This window comes from Lithobates pipiens, unplaced genomic scaffold (assembly GCF_037356315.1).
Source record: "Lithobates pipiens isolate NorthernLeopardFrog02 unplaced genomic scaffold, aLitPip1_a1.2 Scaffold_25, whole genome shotgun sequence".
Lineage (NCBI taxonomy): Eukaryota > Metazoa > Chordata > Amphibia > Anura > Ranidae > Lithobates > Lithobates pipiens.
The window spans coordinates 79,713-107,475 of NW_027507787.1; the positions used below are offsets into that span (position 1 = coordinate 79,713).

The following is a 27,763-nucleotide window of genomic DNA, read 5'->3' on the forward strand; positions in this document are numbered from 1 at the left end:
TGTGCAGTCAAAGATAACCCTCCCATTCCCATAATGAGCCACGATTGACCTCCTAGACCAACTTCCAAGCCGCACTGCAGCAGAGGGCAAAGAGACTGGATCTGTCCAAGCCCCAACCTTCATGAAGGACTGGGCACTCACCCCCCCCAATCCAGCAAGAACTGAGATTGACCCAGTCTCCAAGTCCTCTGCTACAGAGAAGCCCATTCGACCAGCCCAGTTAGCCAATCACAGTTCAAAATAGAAAGTTCAGACCATCTAAGAACAGCAGACCCTTTACTTCCAGAGAGTGAGACCCAGGGCCCAAGCTCTCCGTAGACTTCCAAAAAGAGATCAGAGTGAAAGCCTAGCATGGTTGCCGATCCCCTTTGCAGAAAGCAATAACCTACAGGAGATTGAAGACCCCAGCTGAGCTTTCCAGTATAAGAAGGAGGGGCAAGCAAAACTAACCCAAATTGCAAGGAAGGCTTGATTGTCAGTTTAGGAGCTTAAGCTTCTCTAGATGTTTCAAACTAAACTAGGACTTTTCACTCCTAGACCAAGAACCCAGGGACCGTCAACAAATGGTTAAACCCGAGCCTGTGATTTCTGATATCAGTTCATCACTGGGTCCACAAAAGTGTGGCTAAACCTAAACAGGAGTTATGATAAAGGCTCGTAACTCCCAAGTGTTTGTGTGGAAACCTACCGTTTGATGCTGCAGCCCCACGAGAGATATGTTGCTTTGAGCTATTCATTCTCAGTTGGAAGACACAAAAACAAAATGGATGGCATCATGTCCACTGAGATTGAATGCAGATATCAAAATAGTTATGAGAAATGTGGCTTCTAGGGTTCCATCATTGCTGACCTACTGAAAATGCTGGCTTCCTAGATCTTGCTGTCACTTACCCCCTGTCAAGGATGCAGATCTTGGATAAAAGCCACAATTTGCATAGTTGCCTGGATTTAAACACCAGCATGACAGCCAGGCAACTAGCCTTGCCATTTCATATTGCTTGATCAAGAAAAAGAGTTAAAACATTCAAAGGCAAAAATATGCAGCTTTGAGGTCATGCATAACAATAATCACTGCTACACCCGCATGATATTGCAGATAAGGACACATGCAGCTTGGCCTCTTATATTGGGCTGGCCAGCTGCCATCACAGATCCTTCCCCACGAGTTGCCAATCCTACTTCAGACAGGACATGAGGCACAGGAGAGTGGGAGTCACCTTTTCATATATCAATATATGTTAATACACATTATTGTGGCGTTTCACATCAATTAGAAAAATTGCAGCAACCTTTCCTACCCAAGCAATTAAAAGTCTACTGCAGGAGTCTCCAAACTTTTTCTAAAAGGTCAATTTACTGTCCATGAGAATCTAAGGTGGCTGAAATGAGCCCGAGCATAAACCATGCCAGATCTTTAGGCATTATGGGAGAAAAAGTGCCCCATGTTTGCGAGTGGAAGGAATACTGCCCCAGTGTCAGTAATTATGCCTCAAGGCCCAGATAAGGAAAGCAAAGGATCACATCTGGTCCCAGTGAGACCACTGGTCTATAGTAACCCAACTAGTTTGAAGAACTGCTTCAGGATAGACTTTCTAGTAGTGTTAATCATGGAAAGGAGGGGGGACCTCCACAGGATTTGGTACCTAAACTGTATCAAAACACATTTTCACTTAAAATGTCCTATAGATTGCATTTATAACCCCAATTTGATACATACCTCTAATTTTTCATCTGTTTACAGTGTTGCCATAGTTCACCCTTGAAGGGCACCTCACCAGCTACAAAATAAGGTAGGCATTAGAACCCCATAAAACAATTTATAAACCATTTTGCAAGCATTTTATATTAAAGCAGAAAAGCTTCATGAGATCTTTGAGTGAAGTTAGCCAATGAAAAGGTTGAAGTTTTGCCATTTTGTGGGAATGGCACGTGCTAGACCCTTATCCCTTAAGAGGATAAGGCATCTAACCCAATACCAAAAAGTCTGACCCAAGAATAGAGTGCCAGTGTTGGCCTGGCCAAAGTATCTGTTGACTCTAGCATGGTGCCCTCATACTCTAACCAAGAACCATTCCAAGACCGACACTGTATTCCCAGGAAGAAAGGATGTGCAGTCAAAGATGACCCTCCCATTCCCATGATGACCATGATTGACCTCCTAAACCAGCTTCCAATCCGCACTACAGCAGAGGGCAAGAAGACTGAATCGGTCCTAGCCCCGACCTTCACAAAGGACTGGGCACTAGCCCCCCGATCCAGCAAGGACTGAGATTGACCCAGTCTCCAAGCCCTCTGCTACAGAGAAGTCCATCAACTAGCCAGTTAGCCAAACACAGTACAAAATAGGAAGTTCAGACCATTTAAGAACAGCAGACCCTTTACTTCCAGAGAGCGAGACCCAGGGCCCAAGCTCTCCGTAGACTTCCCAAGAGGGATCAGGGAGTTAAAAGCCTAGCAGCCGGCTATAACTTGCAGAAGGATCCAGAGGAGAGCAAAAGAGACGAATCGGGACTCTCGGTAGGACAGGGCGGGGCAAGCAACACTGCCAAACCGAAAAGTGCAAGAAACGCTCAGTCACTCAGCCTAGGAGTGCAATCTGAAGAGATATCAAACTGAACTAGGACTCGTCACTCCTAGACCCCAGAACCTGGGGACCACCAACAAGTGGTTAAACCCAAGCCCATGAGTTACAATAACAGTTCATAACTCAATTAGCAATTTAACACTGGGTCCACATAAATGTGTGGCTAAACCCAGACAGTGTTTGCATGGGAACCTACCATTTGATGCTGTGGGGCCACAGAGGAAGTTCCACATTGCTTTGAGCTTTTCGTTCCCAGTAGTACCTAAACAAATAAAGAAATAAATGGCATCATGCCCACTGAAATCAAATGCTTAGATCAAAATAGCTACTATAAACTTATGAGAAATGTAGGCTCTAGCATTGCCGACAACGCTGGCTTCCTGGAGCTCATCATCACTTATCAAGTATGCAGATCTTGGATAAAAGCCCCAATCTGCATACTTGACTGGAATTAAACACCAGCATGACAGCCTGGTAACTAGCCTTGTCATATCAAATCATTTCATATACAAATATTGCTTTAGCAAAAATGAAAAGATAATGCATTCAAAAAGGCAAAACAAAGTTGTGCTTTGAGTCATGCGTACACAGCCTTGCAACACAAAGTAAATAACCACTGCCACACCTGAACTCATCCTTACTGGCCAGCAGCCATCACAGATCCTTCCCCTTATGTCAGTGCTGCCAGGCCTACTTCAGACACCAGGAGGCTCAGGAGGGCGGCAGTCTGGTCATATTTTCATGCTAAGTGGCCGATTCGTTGCTAGGATGAGAGATAGTCCTAGAAACGAGCCACTAGCAACATGAAAGGTTGGCTAGTTTCTGCACCCCATCCAGACCCACTATGTGCCCTGCTGTGTAAAATAGGACTATACAAAAAAAAAAAAAAAAACTGGGGGGCGAGCATGCATCCCACAAATTCACAATGATGGTGGGGGGCGCAGAGCATGCATACCACATTCAAAATGAGGGTGGTGGTGGGCGCAGAGAGCATGCATCCCACATTCACAATGAGGGTGGTGGTGGGGCGGGGTGCAGAGAGCATGCATCCCACATTCACAATGAGGGTGGTGGTGGGGGGGCACAGAGAGCATGCATCCCACATTCACAATGAGGGTGGTGGGGGGTGCAGAGAGCATGCATCCCGCATTCACGAGGGTGGTGGGGGGGCGCAGAGAGCATGCATCCCACATTCACAATGAGGGTGGTGGTGGGGCGGGGCGCAGAGAGCATGCATCCCACATACACAATGGTGGTGGTGAGGCGCAGAGAGCATGCATCCCACATTCACATTGAGGGTGGTGGTGAGGCGCAGAGAGAATGCATCCCACATTAACAATGAGGGTGGTGGTGAGGCGCAGAGAGCATGCATCCCGCATTCACAATGGTGGTGGTGGGGTGCGCAGAGAGCATGCATCCCACATTAACAATAAGGGGGTGGTGGGGGGCGCAGAGCGCATGCATACCACATTCACAATGGTGGTGGTGAGGCGCAGAGAGCATGCATCCCACATTCATAATGAGGGTGGTGGTGGGGGGCACGCAGAGAGCATGCATCCCAAAAATTCACAATGAGGGTGGTGGTGGGCGCAGCGAGCATGCATCCCACAAATTCACAATGAGGGTGGTGGTGGGCGCAGCGAGCATGCATCCCACAAATTCACAATGGGGGGTGCAGAGAGCATGCATCCCACAAATTCACAATGAGGGTGGTGGGGCACAGAGCATGCATCCCACAAATTCACAATGGGGGGCGCAGAGAGCATGCATCCCAGATTAACAATGAGGATGGGGGGCGCAGAGACCATGCATCCCACAAATTCACGAGGGTGGTATTGGGGGGGCGCAGAGAGCATGCATCCCACAAATTCACAATGGGGGGGAGCAGAGAGCATGCATCCCACATTCACAATGGGGGGCGCAGAGAGCATGCATCCCACATTCACAATGAGGGTGGGGGGGCACAGAGCATGCATCCCACATTCACAATGAGGGTGGTGGTGGGGGGGCGCAGAGAGCATGCATCCCACATTCACAATGAGGGTGGTGGAGGGGCATGCAGAGAGCATGCATCCCAAATTCACAATGAGGGTGGTGGTGGGGGGGCGCAGAGAGCATGCATCCCACATTCACAATGAGGGTGGTGGAGGGGCATGCAGAGAGCATGCATCCCACATTCACAATGAGGGGGGTGGAGGGGCATGCAGAGAGCATGCATCCCACATTCACAATGAGGGGGGTGGAGGGGCATGCAGAGAGCATGCATCCCACATTCACAATGAGGGTGGTGGAGGGGCATGCAGAGAGCATGCATCCCACAAACAATGGGGGGCGCAGAGAGCATGCATAACACAAATACACAATTAGGGTGGTGGGGCACAGAGAGCATGCATCACACATTCACAATGGTGGTGGGGGGGTACAGAGCATGCATCACACATTTTCACAATGAGGGTGGTGGTGGGCATAGAGAGCATGCATCCCACAAATTCACAATGAGGGTGGTGGGGGGGGGGGCGCAGAGAGCATGCATCCCACAAATTCACAATGGGGGGGGGGGGCACAGAGAGCATGCATGCCAAATTAACAATGAGGGTGGTGGGGGGCGCACAGCATGCATCCCACAAATTCACAATGGGGGGGGTTCTGCCAATCCCCTGAAGTTAAAAAGGCAGAGAAAGTTTGATCTATGCAGTGCAATGGCTTGTCTGTTTGAATACAAACATTTAGTTATGCTACAATATAAACAAACTGTTAAACAAAAAGCGATTATATAATAAGATTGTAACATGTTTGTGACATTTAAAGCGGAGGGCCGGTTATAAAAAAAAAAAAAAAAAAGTCAGCAGCTGCAAACACTGCAGCTGCTGACTTAATAAACACACTCACTTGTCCAGGGCGCCCGCGATGTCGGCCGCCCGAGGCCGACCCGTCCCTCGGCTCTCGGGTCCCGGCGCCGTCATCCCTTGTAAGGCAAACAGGCAGCGGAGCCTTATGGCTTCACTGCCCGTTTCCTACTGCGCATGCGCGAGTCCCGCAGCTACTGCGCATGCGCGAGTCCCGCAGCGCTTTCTGAATGGGACGTGCTGTGTTCTGGAACACAGTTCCCAGAACACAGCGCGACTCATTACCCAGAAGACGCCGCGACGAAGACAGAAGACAGAAGATCTCCGCGGGGGAGGAAGAGGAAGATTAGGAGAAAGTGCCTAGCAACAGGCATTTCTGGTAAGTAAAAAAAAAAAAAAAATTTTTTTCATTTTTTTTTTTTTTAGATTTTTTGTAATTTTTAACATTTTTTTGTTTTTCAGGGTGGCCCTCCCCTTTAAACAAAGTGGAGTGAAAAAAAAAAAAGTGCATCCCACATTCACAATGAGGGTGGTGGAGGGTGCAGAGAGCATGCATCCCACAAATACACAATTAGGGGGGTGGGGCACAGAGAGCATGCATCACACATTTTCACAATGAGGGTGGTGGGCATAGAGAGCATGCATCCCACATTCACAATGAGGGTGGGGGGGCACAGAGCATGCATCCCACATTCCCAATGAGGGTGGTGGTGGGGGGGGCGCAGAGAGCATGCATCCCACATTCACAATGAGGGTGGTGGAGGGGCATGCAGAGAGCATGCATCCCAAATTCACAATGAGGGTGGTGGTGGGGGCGGCGCAGAGAGCATGCATCCCACATTCACAATGAGGGTGGTGGAGGGGCATGCAGAGAGCATGCATCCCACATTCACAATGAGGGGGTGGAGGGGCATGCAGAGAGCATGCATCCCACATTCACAATGAGGGTGGTGGAGGGGCATGCAGAGAGCATGCATCCCACATTCACAATGAGGGTGGTGGAGGGGCATGCAGAGAGCATGCATCCCACAAACAATGGGGGGCACAGAGCATGCATCACACATTTTCACAATGAGGGTGGTGGGCGTAGAGAGCATGCATCCCACAAATTCACAATGAGGGTGGTGGTGGGAGGGGGGGGGGGGCGCAGAGAGCATGCATCCCACAAATTCACAATGGGGGGCGCAGAGAGCATGCATCCCACATTAACAATGAGGATGGGGGGGCGCAGAGACCATGCATCCCACAAATTCACAATAAGGGTGGTGGTGGGGGGCGCAGAGCGCATGCATCCCACAAATTCACAATGGGGGGCGCAGAGAGCATGCATCCCACATTCACAATGAGGGTGGGGGGGCACAGAGCATGCATCCCACGTTCACAATGAGGGTGGTGGTGGGGGGGCGCAGAGAGCATGCATCCCACATTCACAATGAGGGTGGTGGAGGGGCATGCAGAGAGCATGCATCACACATTCACAATGAGGGTGGGGAGGGCGCAGAGAGCATGCATCCCACAAACAATGGGGGGGCGCAGAGAGCATGCATCCCACAAATACACAATTAGGGTGGTGGTGGGCACAGAGAGCATGCATGCCACATTAACAATGAGGGTGGTGGGGCACAGAGAGCATGCATCCCACATTCACAATGGTGGTGGGGGAGTACAGAGCATGCATCACACATTTTCACAATGAGGGTGGTGGTGGGCATAGAGAGCATGCATCCCACAAATTCACAATGAGGGTGGTGGTGGGGGGGGGGGGCGCAGAGAGCATGCATCCCACAAATTCACAATGGGGGGGGCACAGAGAGCATGCATGCCAAATTAACAATGAGGGTGTTGGGGGGCGCACAGCATGCATCCCACAAATTCACAATGGGGGGGTTCTGCCAATCCCCTGAAGTTAAAAAGGCAGAGAAAGTTTGATCTATGCAGTGCAATGGCTTGTCTGTTTGAATACAAACATTTAGTTATGCCACAATATAAACAAACTGTTAAACAAAAAGCGATTATATAATAAGATTGTAACATGTTTGTGACATTTAAACAAAGTGGAGTGAAAAAAAAAGTTTAGACTGCAGCTCCAAAATGAACATTGCAACTGTTAGGTGTGACCTCAACAAGTCACCTATTTGTCAGGTTATGTTACCGTTTCCCAATTGTTAGTTAGAGTTCTTATCCAAGCAAAGAGACACGGAAGTATTCAGTATTTCTGCTCAGAAGTCCGTCGTTAACTCTAACTGTCTCTGACTGACTGTGGCTCTGAGGCTTCTTTATTACATCTTTTATAGACAGAAAAGAGCAAACATCAGCAAATGTAAAAAAACAACATTTTTGCAAAGGAAAGACAATTCTCCGGGTGTTATCAGCTGATAAGACAATCTTCTGGGCGTAGACTGCTTTTTAGGGCTGATGCGGCCTCTTCTTGATGAGTACGTGACAATAGATGACGAATCCTTATTTTAAAGAGAAGGATAGAAAAATACATGTATTTAGTAAGACATACGGTCAACCATTTTGTTTCAACATATACCTTAATCCTTACATTTCCCCCTTTGACATCACCCCTCCCTCTTGCCCTGGGTCCACCTGAACAAGTTCTAGTCAGCCTATATCCAGAGTACTCTCCCTGACCGCGAGTTGTCAGAGGGGTATACACCCATCCCCCTGGACAGTACCAACATCTAAAATTCAGGAAGAGTGGCTTTTCTGACAGATGGGTGATGTCAAGAAACTAAATCTACCTATCTTCACAAAAGTTCCATCTTTTCCACATCATTTACCTTGGCTTTCTTGCAAAAGCACATAAACAACTTAAAGCATGCATAAAAGAAAAATACGAATAAGAGCACCACTATAATCGTCATTGCTGCCTTCTTAACCCAAGAGAATAACCCTGAGAAACTAAAAGTTCCACCAAACGGATCCCAGTCGCGACCAATATTTCGGGCCTTCTCTTGTAAATTCTTTACTTCCGTACGGTGTTGTGCAATGATGTCATAATAATCAGGTACCTCAATGCTGGTGTTATGTATCCAAGTACAGCACTCATAGTCCTCAGTAGTTTCACAGAGTCCTGTCAGTGCTGCACTCATACTTTCAATTGCTAATTCATGTAATTCTAATTGTTGTCTGATGGCTCTGGTCTCCAGATTTAACTTAGTAATGTCATCAGAGTTTTTCTCCAAAACATCATTAATAATTCCTGTATAGTTATTTAGTCGTTTCATTAAGTCTATACCCCATCCTGTCCAGGACGGGAACCAAGCCCTTGCCATGTCCTTCTTCAGGAATATTTCTCTTTTACTACGATACCTGAGGGGATATCTAGGATGCATGCTAGCTTCTAATAGGTGATCACCTCGTTCATCACCTACTACTCCCATTACTGGTACTAAACTTGCGAGGTAGCACCATCCCTGAGCTCTTCTAGGTATCCAAGTATAACATTTATCCTCACAACAGATATATATATTATTTCCCAGTGCTACTGATCTTGAACTGATATCATTTCTATAACGAGAGGTGTATCCATAGAGGGATAAGTTGGATACTAACCACCTAACATTATTATCCACAATGTTAGTGAGGAAGTCAGATAATGTCTGGTGTGTGCTGGAATTACTGGGATAGAAGCTTCCATTTAATACGACAATGGACAAATTAAACTTGCTGTCTTGGCATTCTCCATTTCCTCCCGTTGTGTTCCCTAAGTTGAAACACCAATCAGGGGAAAAGGCGAGACCATTTGACTTAAACATTACTGTCTCGCTGGTATTTGTTCTAATTATGTTAATGCTACTGTTAGCAAGATCAGTATAGTTTATAGGAACTGCCATCAGTGGTATACTTGCTGTGCTGGGGTGTAATTTGCTACAAATCCAACATTTCTCATATCCTGACTTCTGGGCATAAGCATATTTAAACTTCAGTAATAACATTTTTTTAGAAAATCCTTCATCCTTGTGTATTTTATTCTGTGAGGTAACCAAACTATTAGCCAGAATTACTGAAACAATAAAAAGATACATGTTGTCATTTGCCAACTGGCTCCTTTTTACAATGAGAAGCGTGGATCCAGGTAGGTTTCCCTTCCAATTTCACTGAGGTTGCTGTAATCAATAGCACCTGGAAAGGACCTTCAAACCTTGGTTCCAGTGTCTTTCTGGTATGTTTCTTTACATACACATAGTCTCCTGGTTGTAGATCATGAGTACCTGTGACAGAATTAGGGTCTGGAAGAGAAAAATACACACTCTTGTGGATTTTAGTCAGACGCTGTTGCAACTGTATTACATACGTAGTTAAACTATCACATTGTAATTGCATACTTTGAGGAAAATATAAACCTAATCTAGGTGCACTTCCAAACAGTATTTCATATGGGGATAACCCTGTTTTTCCTGTTGGGGTGTACCTAATAGAGAACAAAGCTAAAGCTAGGCACTCAGGCCATGGTTTGTTCAACTCCTGCATAGCCTTTTGTATTTTCAGCTTGATTGTACCATTTACTCTTTCTACTGATCCTGAACTCTGTGGGTGGTAAGGAGTATGAAAACTTTGTTGAACCCCTAACATTGCCATCACATTTTGCATTATTTCTCCCGTGAAATGTGTCCCCCTATCTGATTCTATTGTTTCTGGGAGACCAAACCTAGGTATCAGCTCAGTAATCAGTTTCTTGGCGGTGGCTTTTGCCGTAGCTGATTTCACAGGATAACTTTCGGCCAGCCTGAAAATAGGCAGATGCACACGAGAACAAATTCAAAGGGGCCGCTCTTAGGCATTTGTATGTAGTCAATCTGCAGTCTCTGAAAGGGATATTGGGCCCGGACCTGATGTTTACGTGGGGTTTTCACTCTCTGTCCTGGGTTATTAATCAGACAGATTTGGCATGCAGCACAGTAGTTCCTTGCAGTACTACTGAATCCAGGGGCTAGCCATCCTTGGCTTACAATCCTATACATAGAATTGGAGCTGACATGAGTGGGTAAGTGGACAGCCGCTGCCATTGCGGGATATAGAGAAGCGGGTAGACATATTTTGTCTCCTTCTCTCCATACATTGTCAAGGCCTGGTGCAGCTCCCTCCTTAACCCAACGGTCCTTCTCAATAGCCCCTGCTTGTTCCTGTAGTTCCATTAGCTGCTGCCATGTGGTTTCGGGCATACTCACCTGTACCGTGGCTAAGGTCTCAGGGCTTACTTCCCCTAGAGCTGCCTTCTTTGCAGTTAAATCTGCAAATGCGTTTCCTTTTGCCTCAGTTGTTTTTGCGCTCGTGTGTGCCGCTATCTTCATGATGGCTACTCTTTTAACCTTTTGAAGATTGTTCAGGACTCTTTTGATTCCTTCACCATGTTTAACAGGTGTGCCTGCTGCTGTAAGGTAACCTCTAGCTTTCCATATGTGGCCATAATCATGTGCCACACCGTAGGCGTATGCGGAATCAGTGTAAATGTTCCCTTCTTGTCCCTCCAAGTGTTCTAGGGCTTTCTCTAGAGCGGTTAGTTCCGCTTCTTGTGCCGACATGTGTGCTGGTAGTGACTTTGCCTCAATTACCTGTGTGTCCGTTACCACAGCATAACCTGTGTGATATTTACCTTTGTCATCGGCAAATCTACTACCATCTATGTACAGTGTGTGTTCTGCATTTGCAATGGGTATGTCTGTGACATGTGGGAACCCCGTGGTTTCTTGTTCCATAAGTTGGAAACAATCGTGTTCATCAGATGTTATGTCATGAAATGAAAGTGTGTCAGAATCCTGAGTATCTTGTGCTGTATCTACACCATTATCATCATTACTCCCCCCTGTCAAATCTGTCTGTAATGGTAAAAGCTGTGCTAAGTTAAAAGAAGTGCATCGCTGAAAGGTAACATTGGGGGGTAGGAGCAAAGTGCATTGTAGACGCAGCTGCCTTGCCATTGATATGTGTTTTGGCTGGACCTGTGACAAGATGGCGTGTATGTCATGTGTGGTATGTACCACTACAGGATTGTCTAAGACAATTTCTGAGGATTTGTCAATGATAATTGACACTGCTGCAACTGCTCGTACACAGGACGGTGATCCTCTAGAGACAGGATCGAGGGCCGCCGAGAAGTATGCTACCGGCCTTTGTTTGATGTATTGTTGTGTCAACACCCCTGTTGCGTGTCCCGTGATTTCAGCAATGTACAAATGAAATGTTTTGGTATAATCAGGGATCCCGATCGCAGGTGCCGAAATTAGTAACCTTTTTAAGGTGCTAAAAGATTCATGACCTGCTTCTGTGAGTACATAGGGTACTATTTTCAAGCAATCATATAATGGCTGCATCAGAGAACTGGCATGTGGTATCCATTGTCTACAATATGACACCATTCCCAGAAACATACGAAGTTGCTTAAAGTTGCGTGGGATATTCATTTGTCTTATGGCCTGGACTCGGTCTTCAGTGAGATGTCGAGTACCCTGGGATATACAGTGGCCCAAAAAGACAACCTTTTTCTGGCATACCTGTAACTTAGTTCTATTCACCTTGCACCCTTTTTCAGCCAGGAATTGTAACAATGATAGAGTGGCTTTTAAACAAGTATCGTTATCCGGACAACATAACAATAGGTCATCTACATATTGCAACAATACACAAGTGTCAGGCGGTAGCCATTCTCCCTATTTTTACTTTTTAAGGTTTAGTCAGTGGGGCATCGGACAAAAGACCGTCATAACCACTTATGGGTATGGTGTCACGGGACGTCATGTGTGGAGGGACTACTGAATCAGACAACAGACTGCGTGACGCTCCTGTGTCAACCAAACAAGGAATATGTTTACCTTCCACCTTCATCAACATGTGGAGCATTTTGTTCTCTGATTCAGCTAGGACTGGGGCAAGTCATGCGGTCGGATCGTCCCTATCATTGGTACGCCTCTGTCTGTAGTCCCTCGTGTCTCTGTCCGTGTTTCCTTCCTGTTCGTCTTTTATCCTTTTCCTACAGTCTCTTTTTATATGTCCCACCTTGTTGCAGTAATAACAGGTAAGAGGTTTACGGGAGGAATTCCCTCCTTCATTGACCCGGGCAACAGTGTTAACTCCCGGTGTCCTTCTGGGTTTAGTTTCTGCTAAATCAGCCTCTATGCCTTGTGCTTTCTGCAACAATGTTCCTCTGTCCCGTATGGCTCTCCATTCGGGAGTACATGCCTTCAGTTTGTCACCTATTTGGGGTACTAGTCCTTCCATAAACTGTCGATTGAAAGCCCTAATGGTGACGGGTAAGGCTAAATCTAGACCTTCGTCAGCCATCATGCTTTCCATGTTGAGGTAAAATTCTGTAACAGTCTGACCTGGGGCCTGTTTTATGGGCGCTGTCGAACCCCTTTCCTGCTGTTTCCCTTGGCAAAATTCTCGTAACTGAGCAATAAACAGGGGTCTAGAGTCTATATGACGAGGATGTATTCCTGGTGGATCTGCCGCTGGATCCCCTTGTGGTCTATGTGGAGCAATTTCATTCATAAATTGATTAAACATCGTTAGTGTCATTTTATGTCTACACAAATCTTCCCCATCTTGCCAAGTTGCTTCATGTGTGTCTAGTAATTGTGTCACGAATCTACAGAATGCGGCAGGTTTTGCTACGGGATCAGGAGCATTCTGTATTAATGCCATAAGAGTGTCAGCCGACCAAGGTGTCCATGTCCTCAGAACGACTTGTCGGGTCACTGTAGGTGGCTGTCCTGCTTGACCCGCATTTGGATTATTTACTTGTATTACCCTAGTCCGACTATGGACTGGAGCTACGGGCTCTGGTCTTTGAGCGCCGCAATGCACACATTCCTGTGCCCAGTCTGGGTTCTGGATACCGCATACTCGGCATACCCACCCTCTTCCTCTTAAGGAAGGATAAAGTTTTGGTCTTTCATTACCTGGTGTGGTAGTGTTATAAGGAGGTGGAGTACCTCCCGTATTTACCCTATCGCCGGGAGCAGAAGGAAGACTTTTGTGTCGGACCTTCATATCCCATCCACCCTTTTCCTGACAATACTCCCATCCCTCCTCTTTAGCCCTGTTGGAAACCTTAATTAAACATTGTATTTGTGATACCCATCTGTTCTGCAATATCTCTCCCTGTCTGTCTTTCTTTATTTCTTCCCAACCTTCTACACTTAATCCATTTTCTCCATCCATCCCCAATTTCTTGAGAATCCTATTTGTGCCCTGTGCCTTATCCTTCCCATACAACATTGTAATTATGTCTTTAACAGCATAACATTTCTGAGATTCCTCCTGGGGTTTACCATGTGTCTGGCCCATTTTGACAGTCCTGCCTAGGTGGCGTTTGGATCACTTACTAAGTGTCTCGTTGCCTTCTCCTCCTAGGGTGCCAAAATACTAAAAAACCTCTCCTAGATGAGATTTCTGAAATCGAATTACCTTATATGCTAGCCAACTGACAAATATTATGACCAGACTGACAGCTACAACATATACAAGCATTCCCTTTTGGTGGCCAAACACATATGACTAGGTCTCCGGGACTTTGTGGAGACCTTATTTCCGTCCCATTACCATGGAATCTCTCAGCATTCGTTTCTTATTCCTGCTTTATCGAGGCAGTCAGGACTTATACTTTCAACCCGTTTTTAGGCTCATGAATCAAAAAGCGTATATCAAACTTAAGTGTCGGACCCCCAAAGTACTCTTACGAGTTAAGGGCGCATTCCGTTACCCATTGGGATGATATATGTTTCAATTCACACCATACAAACAGGGCTTATCTCATTCACAACAGACAGATGACAAGTAGACAGACAAGAAACAACGGTAACATAAGCCAAAATATTAAGTTCAAGACCCGCTTACTACAGAGGTTGGTGTTTACCTGAAGAACAATTCAGACAGATCAGGTGGGCACAAATCTAAGAAGCACAGAGTTTATAAGAAAATAAAGCTTTTCTTACCTGCGCAGGATTTGTTTGTGGTTCTTGATGTGCCCGACCATTTCGTTCCGTCCTTATGTTCGTTCGCCTCTTGTAGTTTCTTCAGCGAGTCCCTATTCGCGGCGCCAGAAATGTTAGGTGTGACCTCAACAAGTCACCTATTTGTCAGGTTATGTTACCGTTTCCCAATTGTTAGTTAGAGTTCTTATCCAAGCAAAGAGACACGGAAGTATTCAGTATTTCTGCTCAGAAGTCCGTCGTTAACTCTAACTGTCTCTGACTGACTGTGGCTCTGAGGCTTCTTTATTACATCTTTTATAGACAGAAAAGAGCAAACATCAGCAAATGTAAAAAAACAACATTTTTGCAAAGGAAAGACAATTCTCCGGGTGTTATCAGCTGATAAGACAATCTTCTGGGCGTAGACTGCTTTTTAGGGCTGATGCGGCCTCTTCTTGATGAGTACGTGACAATAGATGACGAATCCTTATTTTAAAGAGAAGGATAGAAAAATACATGTATTTAGTAAGACATACGGTCAACCATTTTGTTTCAACATATACCTTAATCCTTACACAACCATAATGACATCCAAGCTCTACTTACCAGGCATGTGGCAACCAGCCATGTTGCTTTCCATCTGGAGGTGAAAAGCCAGGCTTGTGCACAGGTGAGGGTATTTATGGGTAATCAGCCTTAAAAGGTCAGCTGACACAGCCCAAACTTTAACCCCTTATTTCCCAGTTTATGTTTTTGCATTACCCAAATGAAACAGGTCAAAGGGTGTTTGTTTGAGCCTGGGTTCACACTGGTGCATGCTAAACTTTGCATGCGATTCGCACAGCGGGCCTGTGTACATCACATGCGATGTCTGTCCGGTGTGATTTGAGCCATACGATGTATGGCTCAAATCGAATCCGCACCAAAATGGTGCAGAACCCTTTTGGTTTCCGAACTTGAATGGCATTGCATAGGTGCTCACACACACCCGTGCGATGCGATTATGGCAATCGCACTATGTTTTGCAATCTGTTTCAGGTGTTGTTAATCTAGCATTGACACCCACAGCAGATCGCATGGACACCATGCCATTGCTATGCAGTGCGATGTGATGCTGGAAAACATGGCAAATCTTGTGCTTTTCCCGCATCACATCAGTGTGAACCAGAGCTCGTGGTTTACAGAATTGGGAAAAAAAAGGGGGGGTTGTCACAGGTGCAGTAAGTGGCGGTTTAGATTAGTGTGCTCTGCGAGATTGCAGCGCAAGTCAAATGCGATGCGATTTCAGCCATACAGATAGTATGCTGAATTCACATGACGTTCGGATTAAACTTGCACAGGAGCATTTTTTTGGTACGCAACAGAATCGGATTGCATTGGTGTTCACACCTATGTGATGTGATACATGTGCAAACTGTCAGTTTGCAGTGCGATATGCGAACTGAAATGAAGGTGGTATTAAGATTGTATTGACACTCCCAGCAATTTGGATATGGCAGTATGAACTGCCTTGTGGGAATTCGCAGGGTTCCCGCATTGCGCAAGCGTGAAGGGGTACCAACTCATACAATTAAGTTGCACCGAGTTCTGTATAGCATACCTCCTAACTTTTGAATGATGGACATTTCATGAAGATCGTGACCTGCGGCACGTTGCAGCAAAAAGTGGGCGTGGCCAAACATGAGAGGGGCTTAATGGCTGTGGTAAACAAAACATGGGCTTCCCTGTACCTATAAAATAGATTGCTATGCCACAAACTTGAGTCTTTGGGATACATACTGTATTAGACATGTGCAATTAGTTTCGCATGAAACAAAAATTCGTACGAATCCGAAATACAAACTTTTATTTATACGAATTCCGAATGAATTATGAAATTCGGATCCAAATTCATAACGAAAATTCGTAATTAACAAAAAGTTAACAAACCTAAAAAGATATAAACCCAGGAAGTCAGTACAGCACAGGGTGGGAACCCCTCATAATGATAAATTCATCATAACAAACTTGCGTTATTTTTACGAAAAGTTAACGAAACTAAAGGTTAAAAACCCAGGAAGTCAGGACAGCACAGGGATGGTGGGAACCTCTCATAATGTGCGCAGCGGGTGTACACTCAGACCCGGGAACTCAGCACAGGGATGGTGGGAACCCCGTATAATGGGTACAGCGGGTGTACACTCAGACCCGGAAACTCAGCACGGGGATGGTGGGAACCCCTTCTAATGGGTACAGCGGGTGTACACTCAGACCCGGAAACTCAGCACGGGGATGGTGGGAACCCCTTCTAATGGGTACAGCGGGTGTACACTCAGACCCGGGAACTCAGCACGGGGATGGTGGGAACCCCTTCTAATGGGTACAGCGGGTGTACACTCAGACCCGGGAACTCAGCACGGGGATGGTGGGAACCCCTTCTAATGGGTACAGCGGGTGTACACTCAGACCCGGGAACTCAGCACGGGGATGGTGGGAACCCCTTCTAATGGGTACAGCGGGTGTACACTCAGACCCGGGAACTCAGCACAGGGATGGTGGGAACCCCTTCTAATGGGTACAGCGGGTGTACACTCAGACCCGGGAACTCAGCACAGGGATGGTGGGAACCCCTTCTAATGGGTACAGCGGGTGTACACTCAGACCCGGGAACTCAGCACAGGGATGGTGGGAACCCCGTATAATGGGTACAGCGGGTTTAAACTCAGACCCGGGAACTCAGCACGGGGATGGTGGGAACCCCGTTTAATGGGTAAAGCGGGTTTAAACTCAGACCCGGGAACTCAGCACAGGGATGGTGGGAACCCCTTCTAATGGGTACAGCGGGTGTACACTCAGACCCGGGAACTCAGCACAGGGATGGTGGGAACCCCTTCTAATGGGTACAGCGGGTGTACACTCAAACCCAGGAACTCAGCACAGGGATGGTGGGAACCCCTTCTAATGGGTACAGTGGGTGTACACTTTTTGGGGTAAAAGGGCCGGGGGTGCGATTTTGTGTCATTTTGGACCCATTTTGGGATAAATGGGCCGGGGGGGCGATTTTGTGTCTTATTGGACCCTTTTTGGTGTAAAAGGTCCGGGGGTGCAATTTTGGTCATTTTAGACCCTTTTTGGGGTAAAAGGGCCGGGGGTGCGATTTTGTAGCATTTTGGACCCTTTTTGGGATAAAAGGGCTGGGGGTGCAATTTTGGTCATTTTATACCCTGTTTGGGATAAAAGGGCCGGGGTGCAATTTTGTGTCATTTTGGAACCATTTTGGGATAAAAAGGCTGGGGGTGCGATTTTGTGTCATTTTGGATCCATTTTGGGATAAAAGGGCCGGGGTGTGATTTTGTGTCTTTTTGGACCCTTTTTGGGATAAAAGGGCCGGGGGTGCAATTTTGTGTCTTTTTGGACCCTTTTTGGGATAAAAGGGCCGGGGGTGCAATTTTGGTAATTTTGGACCCTTTTTGGGGTAAAATGGCCGGGGGTGCGGGGGCGTGGCGACCGCGCAGCGAGATGGTCGCACTCTAAGTGAGCTCTGCTCCGCGCTCAGGGAATAGACGTTTTCAAGCCCGCTTCACTATCTCCGCGGCCGGCGAACCGAGCACAAACGACCCCGGAGGTACCCGCCGACAGATCTACCATGGGGAAAAGATCACAGAAGCCGCCGCATACTATGAAATTGCCGGATTTTTAATGGCCTTAGACCGCGGGCTACAACAAGATGGCGGAGGAGGACGCTTCACAGCACAACACACTCAGCCTCCAGCGCCAGCACCGTCAGCCGAGAAGCTCAGCGGAGCGGAGTGCACAGCGGAGATGGACGAGGACACGGGAACGCAATCCTCCGATTCTGACTCCCCAAACAACTCTCCATCGACTAGGAGCCCTGCAAAGTCCAGGCCCAGATTGGAAACTGGCACCAAACCGCAAAACAGAACGGCTACTCTGGACAAGGAGATGAGCGGCGGTGGACTGATCATCCAGCAACCAGCGGATCCGATAGCACAATTTCCAACCACAGGTCAGCCTATTTCTGACACCACTTTAAAAGAACTGTTAATGTTATTGAGAACATCTCTACAAGCTGATATGATGACATGTCTTCACCAATGTAGAGCTGAAATCAGCGATTTGGGGGAAAGAGTGCACCAGGTAGAGACTGGAATATGCGATATCACCTCCTCATTTAATGCGCTGGTGTATTCTCATGCAGCACATCACGAGGCTATTGAAAAGATCCAACTGAAAATGGCGGACCTTGAGGACCGTTCCCGTAGGAACAATCTAAAGATCCGGGGGGTTCCAGAAACAGTAAGGCCGCGTACACACATCCGCTCGTGTGTGGACTTCAGCGGACTTTTTCAGCGGACAGTCTGACGGACTAAGTCTTTCGGAATTTCCGTTATTTTGTCCGTCCAAACTTGGTTTCAGCGGACAGTCCGCTCGTGTGTAGGCAAGTTGGACGGACTAAGTATGGCGCATGCTCAGAAAGGATTTACACGCCGAAGGTTGCATGCAGTGTATTGGACGTCAAATTTCTAGTCCCGTCGTACGTGCCGTACACGTCATCGCGCAAGCTTTCGGCGGACTGTCTGTTCATCGTGTGTGGTCAAGTCCGTTCATTTAAAAGTTGGACGGACTGTCTGTCGGATTGTCTGACGAACTTAGTTGGCCAGACAATCCGCCCGTGTGTACGCGGCCTAACGGCGCAACAACTTCTCACTTATGCTCAAGACCTCTTTCGAGCTCTGGCCCCGTCATTGTCACCATTGGACCTAACGATCGACAGAATCCACAGGGTCCCAAAACCTGCGTTTCTGCCTCAAGAAATACCCCGAGACGTTCTACTGAGAATGCACTTTTTTAAAGCCAAGGAAAAAATCCTAGATACGCTATGTAGAGGAGAGAATATCCCTGAGGCGGCCTCCGCACTCTAAATCTTACCGGACCTGTCACAATTTACCCTACAGCTCCGACGCAACATGGCAACTTTGACCAAAGCCATGAGGAACCATAAGATTTTGTACAAGTGGAAATACCCTGCTAAATTACAGGCATCCTACAACAGGTCCACCCATCTCATACATTCCCTGGAGGAGGGGATGCAGCTCTTGAGAAATTGGCAAATTTTGCCTCCTGATCCGGCTTCGGCTCCATCCCAACCGACTAGACAAGCTCCAGCCAAAATTCTCAGTGATTGGCAAACGAAACCACAACGAAGATCAATGGTCCGTCTCACTTGAATCTACCACACGGGAGCTTCCTCCTTCCAAGTTCTGATTAGATTCCCTGAGCGCCCTTGGTACCTGACAGCGTACCGTTAGCCCCTCGCATTGGGCATTTGTTGCCTGGCCCGTATGGGTCTTGTTTCTTATTCGCACCTTGCAGTTCAAATATTTTTTTTTTTTTTTTTCTTTTCTCTTTTTCCGTGTTTGCTGCTTCTATGATTTGTTTTTTCTACCTGGAAATTGCCTACGGCATACCGTCGAAAGGAGACATTGGAAGTTCACATCTTGGATACGTGAGTCCACTCTGCGAAACCTTGCTATACCTGCTTCACCATACTACAATCTCTGCACACTCAGTGTCAATACTCACGCACCTACTTACAAGGTTACATTTCAACAAATCGCCAAACCTGCTACCAGTATGGGAACATGCGGAAACTGCTCCAACATGACGATGTTACACACCTGTATGCACATAGGACTCTTCGCACGTTATCTAGCACCTCTCCGGGACTCTCCATTTAATTTCTACGATCGATTAACTCTATCGCCTCTTATAAAGCTCCAATGAATATCAAAATCCTTTCTCTGAATGCACGGGGACTCAATCATCCTGCCAAAAGATGCTCCCTGTGGCAAGAGGCACTCAAACAGAACGTGGACATACTAGCTGTGCAAGAAACACACTTCCATAAACTAGCTACACCTTTGTGCACACATCAGAAATTTCCACATATCATCCTCTCTTCCACCACGGCGAAGAAAAGAGGGGTGATGATTGCCGTAAGAGACTCAGTGAAATTTGAACTTAAAGACTCTGTTATAGATCCTGATGGTAGGTTCATCATTTTGGTTTGCAATGTCAATATGATTTCCATTACCTTTGCATGCATATATGCTCCCAACTCGCACCAATTGAAATTCCTGAAAAAGTTCTTAAACAAATAGAACGGGTGCGTGTTGGCAGCATATTAATATGTGGGGACTTCAATATGATTATAGATAGAGAATTAGATACCTCCTCTGGAGTTAGGAATCACTTCCCCAAATTTAGAGATCTCCTACACCAGGAGGGACTATTTGACGCATGGCGTTGCATGAACGCGAACGAAAGATCTTATACCTACTATTCCCCTAGATTTAATTCCTACTCCAGACTAGATATGTTTCTCACCGATTTGGACTTACTTCGCAGAACCACAAGTTCCTCTATCCTTGATATCACATGGTCAGACCATGCACCTATCATGATCCATATTGAAGGAGGTAGATCGCACGCCTCGTCCCGCATATGGCGGAACAATGAGACTGTATTACAAGACCCAAAATATCACGCAGAAATCTCCCAACATCTTGCAGAATATTTTCAAATTAACGACCCCAACTGCACTAGCCGCTTCACAAACTGGAATGCCCACAAAGCCTTCATTAGGGGGGTCCTAATTAAAATTAATGCCAAAATCCAGAAGACCCGTGCCACTAATTTAAATAATCTACTACTAGAACTCCGCTCTCTAGAGCAACGTAACCAACAAAACCCGTCTACTGATCTCGCAACTCAACTATCCCAAATCAGATACAAAATTAGAGAATGGTATAGCATGTTGCACGACCGGGCCATGACAAGACTCCGACTTAACTATTACGGACACGACAATAAAGCAGGTAAATTCCTGGCCAATCGTTTAAAAGCCAAACGTACTAAAACGGCAATCCCATATTTGCTCCACTCCAAAACAGCAACTAAAGTGGAACACCCCCAAAAAATAGCAGACGCATTCGCGGACTATTACTCGTCCCTTTACAATCTTCATACTAGACATGTGCAGAGTAAAATATTTTGTTTCGGAATTTCGTTTTCGTCCGAAAACTTAATTTATTTAGTTACTCCCGAAATTCGTTTTTATTTATTTCGTTTTTCGTTCAAAAATTGCATTCGTCCGAAAATCCACATGAATTACGGTCCAATCTGTCTTTGAAGGCTTATGGTGTCTGTCGAATGTATAAAGAAGATTCGACGGAGCTAGTATATAGCATACTTTAGAACCCTATTAAAGTCTATGGGACTCCAACGTTCAAAATCTAAAGTGCTAATTTTAAAGGCTAATTTGCAAGTTACTGTCCTAAAAAGTGTTTGGGGACCCGGGTCCTGCCCCAGGGGACATGTATCAATGCAAAAAACAGTTTTAAAAACGGCTGTTTTTTCAGGAGCAGTGATTTTAATAATGATTAAAGTGAAACAATAAAAGTGTAATATTCCTTTAAATTTCGTAGGGGGGGTTGTCTATAGTATGCCTGTGAAGGGGCTCATGTTTCTGGTGCTTAGAACTGTCCCTGCACAAAGTGTCATTTATGCAGGAAAAAAAGTCCTTTAAAATCACTCGCAGCTATTATGAATTGTCGGCTCCCGTAATACAGAGAACACTCATTGAAAGTCATTGATAAAAAAAAAAAAAAAAAAAATTAAAAAAAAAGCGTGGGGGTCCCCCAAATTCAATTACCAGGCCCTTCAGGTCTGGTATGGATATTAAGGGGAACCCTGCCTCAAATTTAAGAAAAAGTTTGACTTGGGGTTCCCCCTAAATATCCATAACCAGACCCTTCAGGTCTGGTATGGATATTAAGGGGAACCCCGCGTCAAATTTTAAAAAAAATTGACGTGGGGTTCCCCCTAAAAATCCATACCAGACCCTTTATCCGAGCACGCAACCTGGCAGGCCGCAGGAAAAGAGGGGGGGACCGTACCAGGCCACATGCCCTCAACATTGGGAGGATGCTTTGGGGGTCTGTGACCCCTCAAAGCACCTTGTCCCCATGTTGATGAGGACAAGGGCCTCATCCCCACAACCGTGGCCAGTGGTTGTGGAGGTCTGCGGGCGGGGGGCTTATCAGAATCTGGTAGCCCCCTTTAACAAGGGGACCCCCAGATCCCGCCCCCCCCCCTGTTTGAAATGGTAAGAAAGGGGGGACAAGGTGGAGAGATGACCGTCCGTCACTGGATAGCAAGAGTGGATTACCGCCGCTGGAATCTTTTTTTTATTTTTTTATTTTTAATAAAGGAATTTTTCAAAAGTGTGTTTGTTTTATTTAACCATTTTTTACACTTTCTTTGTGAAATGGTAGGGGTACTTTTGTACCCCCTTACCATTTCAAACAGGGGGGGCCGGGATCTGGGGGTCCCCTTGTTAAAGGGGGTTTCCAGATTCTGATAAGCCCCCCGCCCGCAGACCTCCACACCACCGGCCACGGTTGTGGGGATGAGGCCCTTGTCCTCATCAACAGGGGGACAAGGTGCTTTGAGGGGTCACAGACCCCCAAAGCATCCTCCCAATGTTGAGGGCATGTGGCCTGGTACGGTTCAGGAGGGAGGGGGGGCCACTCTCGTCCCCCCTCTTTTCCTGCGGCCTGCCAGGTTGCGTGCTCGGATAAAGGGTCTGGTATGGATTTTTAGGGGGAACCCCACGTCAATTTTTTTTTTAATTTGACACGGGGTTCCCCTTAATATCCATACCAGACCTGAAGGGCCTGGTAATTGAATTTGGGGGACCCCCACACTTTTTTTTTTATTTTATTTTTTTATTTTTTTATCAATGACTTTCAATGAGTGTTCTCTGTATTACGGAGCCGACAATTCATAATAGCTGCGAGTGATTTTAAAGGACTTTTTTTCCTGCATAAATGACACTTTGTGCAGGGACAGTTCTAAGCACCAGAAACATGAGCCCCTTCACAGGCATACTATAGACAACCCCCCCTACGAAATTTAAAGGGATATTACACTTTTATTGTTTCACTTTAATCATTATTAAAATCATTGCTCCCGAAAAAACGGCCGTTTTTAAAACTTTTTTTTGCATTGATACATGTCCCCTGGGGCAGGACCCGGGTCCCCCAAACACTTTTTAGGACAGTAACTTGCAGAATCTTTTCTCTCTGTCAAATCTTTTTTCTCTGTCGAATATTTTCTCTATATAATCTTGGACTAATAGAGGTAAGGTTAGGCACATTCGACCACAGGTTCTATAGACAGATTGTTATTGTCAGAGTCATGTCGAATCTCCTATTCTATAGCGAACTGTTGTAACAATGAAAACGAAAATAAAGCATTTATTTATGTCGGATCTTTCGTTTTTCGGATTTTGTGCTTTCGTTATCGTTTGTCAAAACGAAAACGAAAATAGCTGAAATTTGGACGAAAATGCATTCGGACGAAAACGAATGCACATGTCTACTTCATACTGACCCCAACACAATTGAACCTACAGGAGAGGACATAGCATCTTTCCTAGCCAAAATTTGTTTACCTTCCATATCGGACGCCCAACTTCAAGAATTAAGAACTCCATTCACTTCGATGAGTTAGGGAAAGCTATCCAGTCGTTACCCTCCGGGAAATCCCCAGGCCCGGATGGGCTCTCTAACGTGTACTATAAATCATTCAGCCGTATTCTATCCCCACATCTCCTGTCCATCTTCAATGAAGCTAGGACAAATGGTTCTTTCCCAACAGAAATGCTCAAAGCCTATGTAGTCACACTACCCAAACCCGGGAAATCTCCAGACACTCCAGCTAATTTCCGCCCCATCTCTCTCCTCAATGGAGACATAAAACTTTATGCTAAAGTGATAGCAAATAGGATCTTCGACATTATGCCAAACTTAATAAACCCAGACCAAACTGGATTCATGAAGGGGAGACAGGCATCAGACGCTACACGACGTCTACTGAATCTCATTCACCAGGCTGGGATTCGTGGAACGCCTTCTCTGCTTCTTTCAATAGATGCGGAGAAGGCGTTCGACAGGGTCCACTGGAAATACATGGAGGCAGTGCTGAGGAAATTTGGTTTCCAACACGAAGCCCTGTCGGCAATTCTGGCGCTTTATTCCACGCCTACCGCCCAGGTATTTACCATGGGGCTTCTATCTAAACCGTTTACCATATCGAATGGCACCCGCCAGGGGTGTCCTTTGTCCCCTCTAATATTCAATCTGATGATAGAACCCCTGGCGGAAACTATTAGATCTCATCCGCATATTTCGGGACTCAAAGCCCAACGGAAAGACAATATAGTCAATCTGTTCGCTGACGACATAATATTGTTTTTAACCAACCCGGTCGTATCACTTCCCCACACACACGAAATCCTAGAGGAGTTTGGCAGGATATCTTACTACAAGGTAAACTTTACAAAATCACTAATATTAGACCTGGGGCTAAACCGACATGTGAGCTCTCATATTAAGCAAACCTTCCCGTATATGTGGGCATCCAACCAAATACCCTACCTAGGCATACAGTTAACTAAGAACCTATCTCTCATTGCAGATGTTAATGTTAAACATCTTCTACAAGAAATCCAAAAAACTATAGCCGCAATCTCTATGACCATACTATCATGGGCGGGAAGAATTGCAGCATTTAAAATGTTGACACTACCAAAAATTCTATACACATTTAGAACTCTCCCGATCCCTTACAAAACTTCACATTTCCTAGAGCTGACCAAACTCCTCAAACAATACGTATGGCAGGGCAAAAGAGCGAGATGTCCCCTACATAAGCTCATCATGCATAAGAAGGCGGGTGGCATGGGTCTTCCGGACATTAAAGACTACTACTGGGCAGTAATACTGACACAAGCTAAATTCTGGTTCTCGCCAAATCCTGAACCCCTATAGGTTAATCTAGAAGAAGGTATAGCACAAACTCACAACATGAGCCTTCTCCTCATGGCAGACTCTTGGAAGCCTAGATCCCTAACACATTTCTCCCCAACAATTGTGGCAACTATTGCCGCATGGAGACACCTACTGCAACAACCGAAGTTAACACACCCCCACTCAGCAGTCAGGATCCCGATTCAGACCATGGAACTAATGATACCATACAGCAATGTCACCAAATGGAAGGGAAATAGAATAGAGTGGGTAGACGCATTATATACACAAGAGACATTAAAATCATTCGACTCCTTACAACTCACGTACAGCGTCCCCCCAACCAGCAAATACCTGCACAACCAGGTGTCATCCTTTTTAAAGAGATCTCCTCCACCGACTATTGAAATTAACAGCTCAATTTGGCAATACTTCATATCTCCCAACATTAAAACCAAAGGCATTTCACTTATATACAACTCCTTGCAATATAAGCAGTGTCTGGTGAAGTCCTCCTCCATGCTCACATGGGAGAGGGATCTGAATCAGACGTACGATATCAGCCAATGGAGCAAGGCCCTTAGATTTAGTTATACAGCCACTCATTGCGCCAATCATTGGGAGCTCACCCAGAAGATACTCCACAAATGGTATAGGACACCACACCAACTAGCCAGAATGTTTTCTACACACTCTTCACTTTGTTGGAGAGACTGTGGAAGTGTAGGTACTGTTCTACATATATTCTGGCGCTGTAAAAATGTTTCTAGCTATTGGAGGAAGATTTTTAGCATACTCACGGAAGTCACCGGGATGATGCAAACCCCAAATCCAGCTCTAGCAATTCTCCACCTTGGTATAGATAATTATCCTCCCCAATTCCGCACGGTAGCGATACACATTTTGATTACAGCCAAATTAATAATTGCCCGACATTGGAAGAGTACACAATCCCCGAATCCCTCAGAAGTACTAGTCCAAGTGAACTTGAACTTTCATTATGAAAGATTACTAGCTTTAAGGAACTCTGGTGGCAAGAAATTTGACCAACATTGGAAGTGTTGGACAGAATGGTACAAGAAATAACTCCTTCTGAAATTACATCCGATGAGTTAGGGAAAGCTATCCAGTCGTTACCCTCCGGGAAATCCCCAGGCCCAGATGGGCTCTCTAACGTGTACTATAAATCATTCAGCCATATTCTATCCCCACATCTCCTGTCCATCTTCAATGAAGCTAGGACAAATGGTTCTTTCCCAACAGAAATGCTCAAAGCCTATGTAGTCACACTACCCAAACCCGGGAAATCTCCAGACACTCCAGCTAATTTCCGCCCCATCTCTCTCCTCAATGGAGACATAAAACTTTATGCTAAAGTGATAGCAAATAGGATCTTCGACATTATGCCAAACTTAATAAACCCAGACCAAACTGGATTCATGAAGGGGAGACAGGCATCAGACGCTACACGACGTCTACTGAATCTCATTCACCAGGCTGGGATTCGTGGAACGCCTTCTCTGCTTCTTTCAATAGATGCGGAGAAGGCGTTCGACAGGGTCCACTGGAAATACATGGAGGCAGTGCTGAGGAAATTTGGTTTCCAACACGAAGCCCTGTCGGCAATTCTGGCGCTTTATTCCACGCCTACCGCCCAGGTATTTACCATGGGGCTTCTATCTAAACCGTTTACCATATCGAATGGCACCCGCCAGGGGTGTCCTTTGTCCCCTCTAATATTCAATCTGATGATAGAACCCCTGGCGGAAACTATTAGATCTCATCCGCATATTTCGGGACTCAAAGCCCAACGGAAAGACAATATAGTCAATCTGTTCGCTGACGACATAATATTGTTTTTAACCAACCCGGTCGTATCACTTCCCCACACACACGAAATCCTAGAGGAGTTTGGCAGGATATCTTACTACAAGGTAAACTTTACAAAATCACTAATATAAGACCTGGGGCTAAACCGACATGTGAGCTCTCATATTAAGCAAACCTTCCCGTATATGTGGGCATCCAACCAAATACCCTACCTAGGCATACAGTTAACTAAGAACCTATCTCTCATTGCAGATGTTAATGTTAAACATCTTCTACAAGAAATCCAAAAAACTATAGCCGCAATCTCTATGACCATACTATCATGGGCGGGAAGAATTGCAGCATTTAAAATGTTGACACTACCAAAAATTCTATACACATTTAGAACTCTCCCGATCCCTTACAAAACTTCACATTTCCTAGAGCTGACCAAACTCCTCAAACAATACGTATGGCAGGGCAAAAGAGCGAGATGTCCCCTACATAAGCTCATCATGCATAAGAAGGTGGGTGGCATGGGTCTTCCGGACATTAAAGACTACTACTGGGCAGTAATACTGACACAAGCTAAATTCTGGTCTCTCGCCAAATCCTGAACCCCTATGGGTTAATCTAGAAGAAGGTATAGCACAAACTCACAACATGAGCCTTCTCCTCATGGCAGACTCTTGGAAGCCTAGATCCCTAACACATTTCTCCCCAACAATT

At 45.9% G+C, this 27,763-nt stretch overlaps 1 long non-coding RNA gene across 1 annotated transcript; it reads right to left on the reverse strand.

Moving 5' to 3' along the window:
* Positions 1-332: 332 nt before the first annotated feature.
* On the reverse strand, positions 333-2,847 carry LOC143929846 (uncharacterized). Its single transcript, XR_013262602.1, has 3 exons — positions 2,781-2,847; positions 1,718-1,778; positions 333-782 (listed from the first exon to the last, which is right to left on the reverse strand). It is a non-coding gene; the product is annotated as an uncharacterized LOC143929846 (long non-coding RNA).
* Between the last annotated feature and the right edge of the window lie 24,916 nt (positions 2,848-27,763).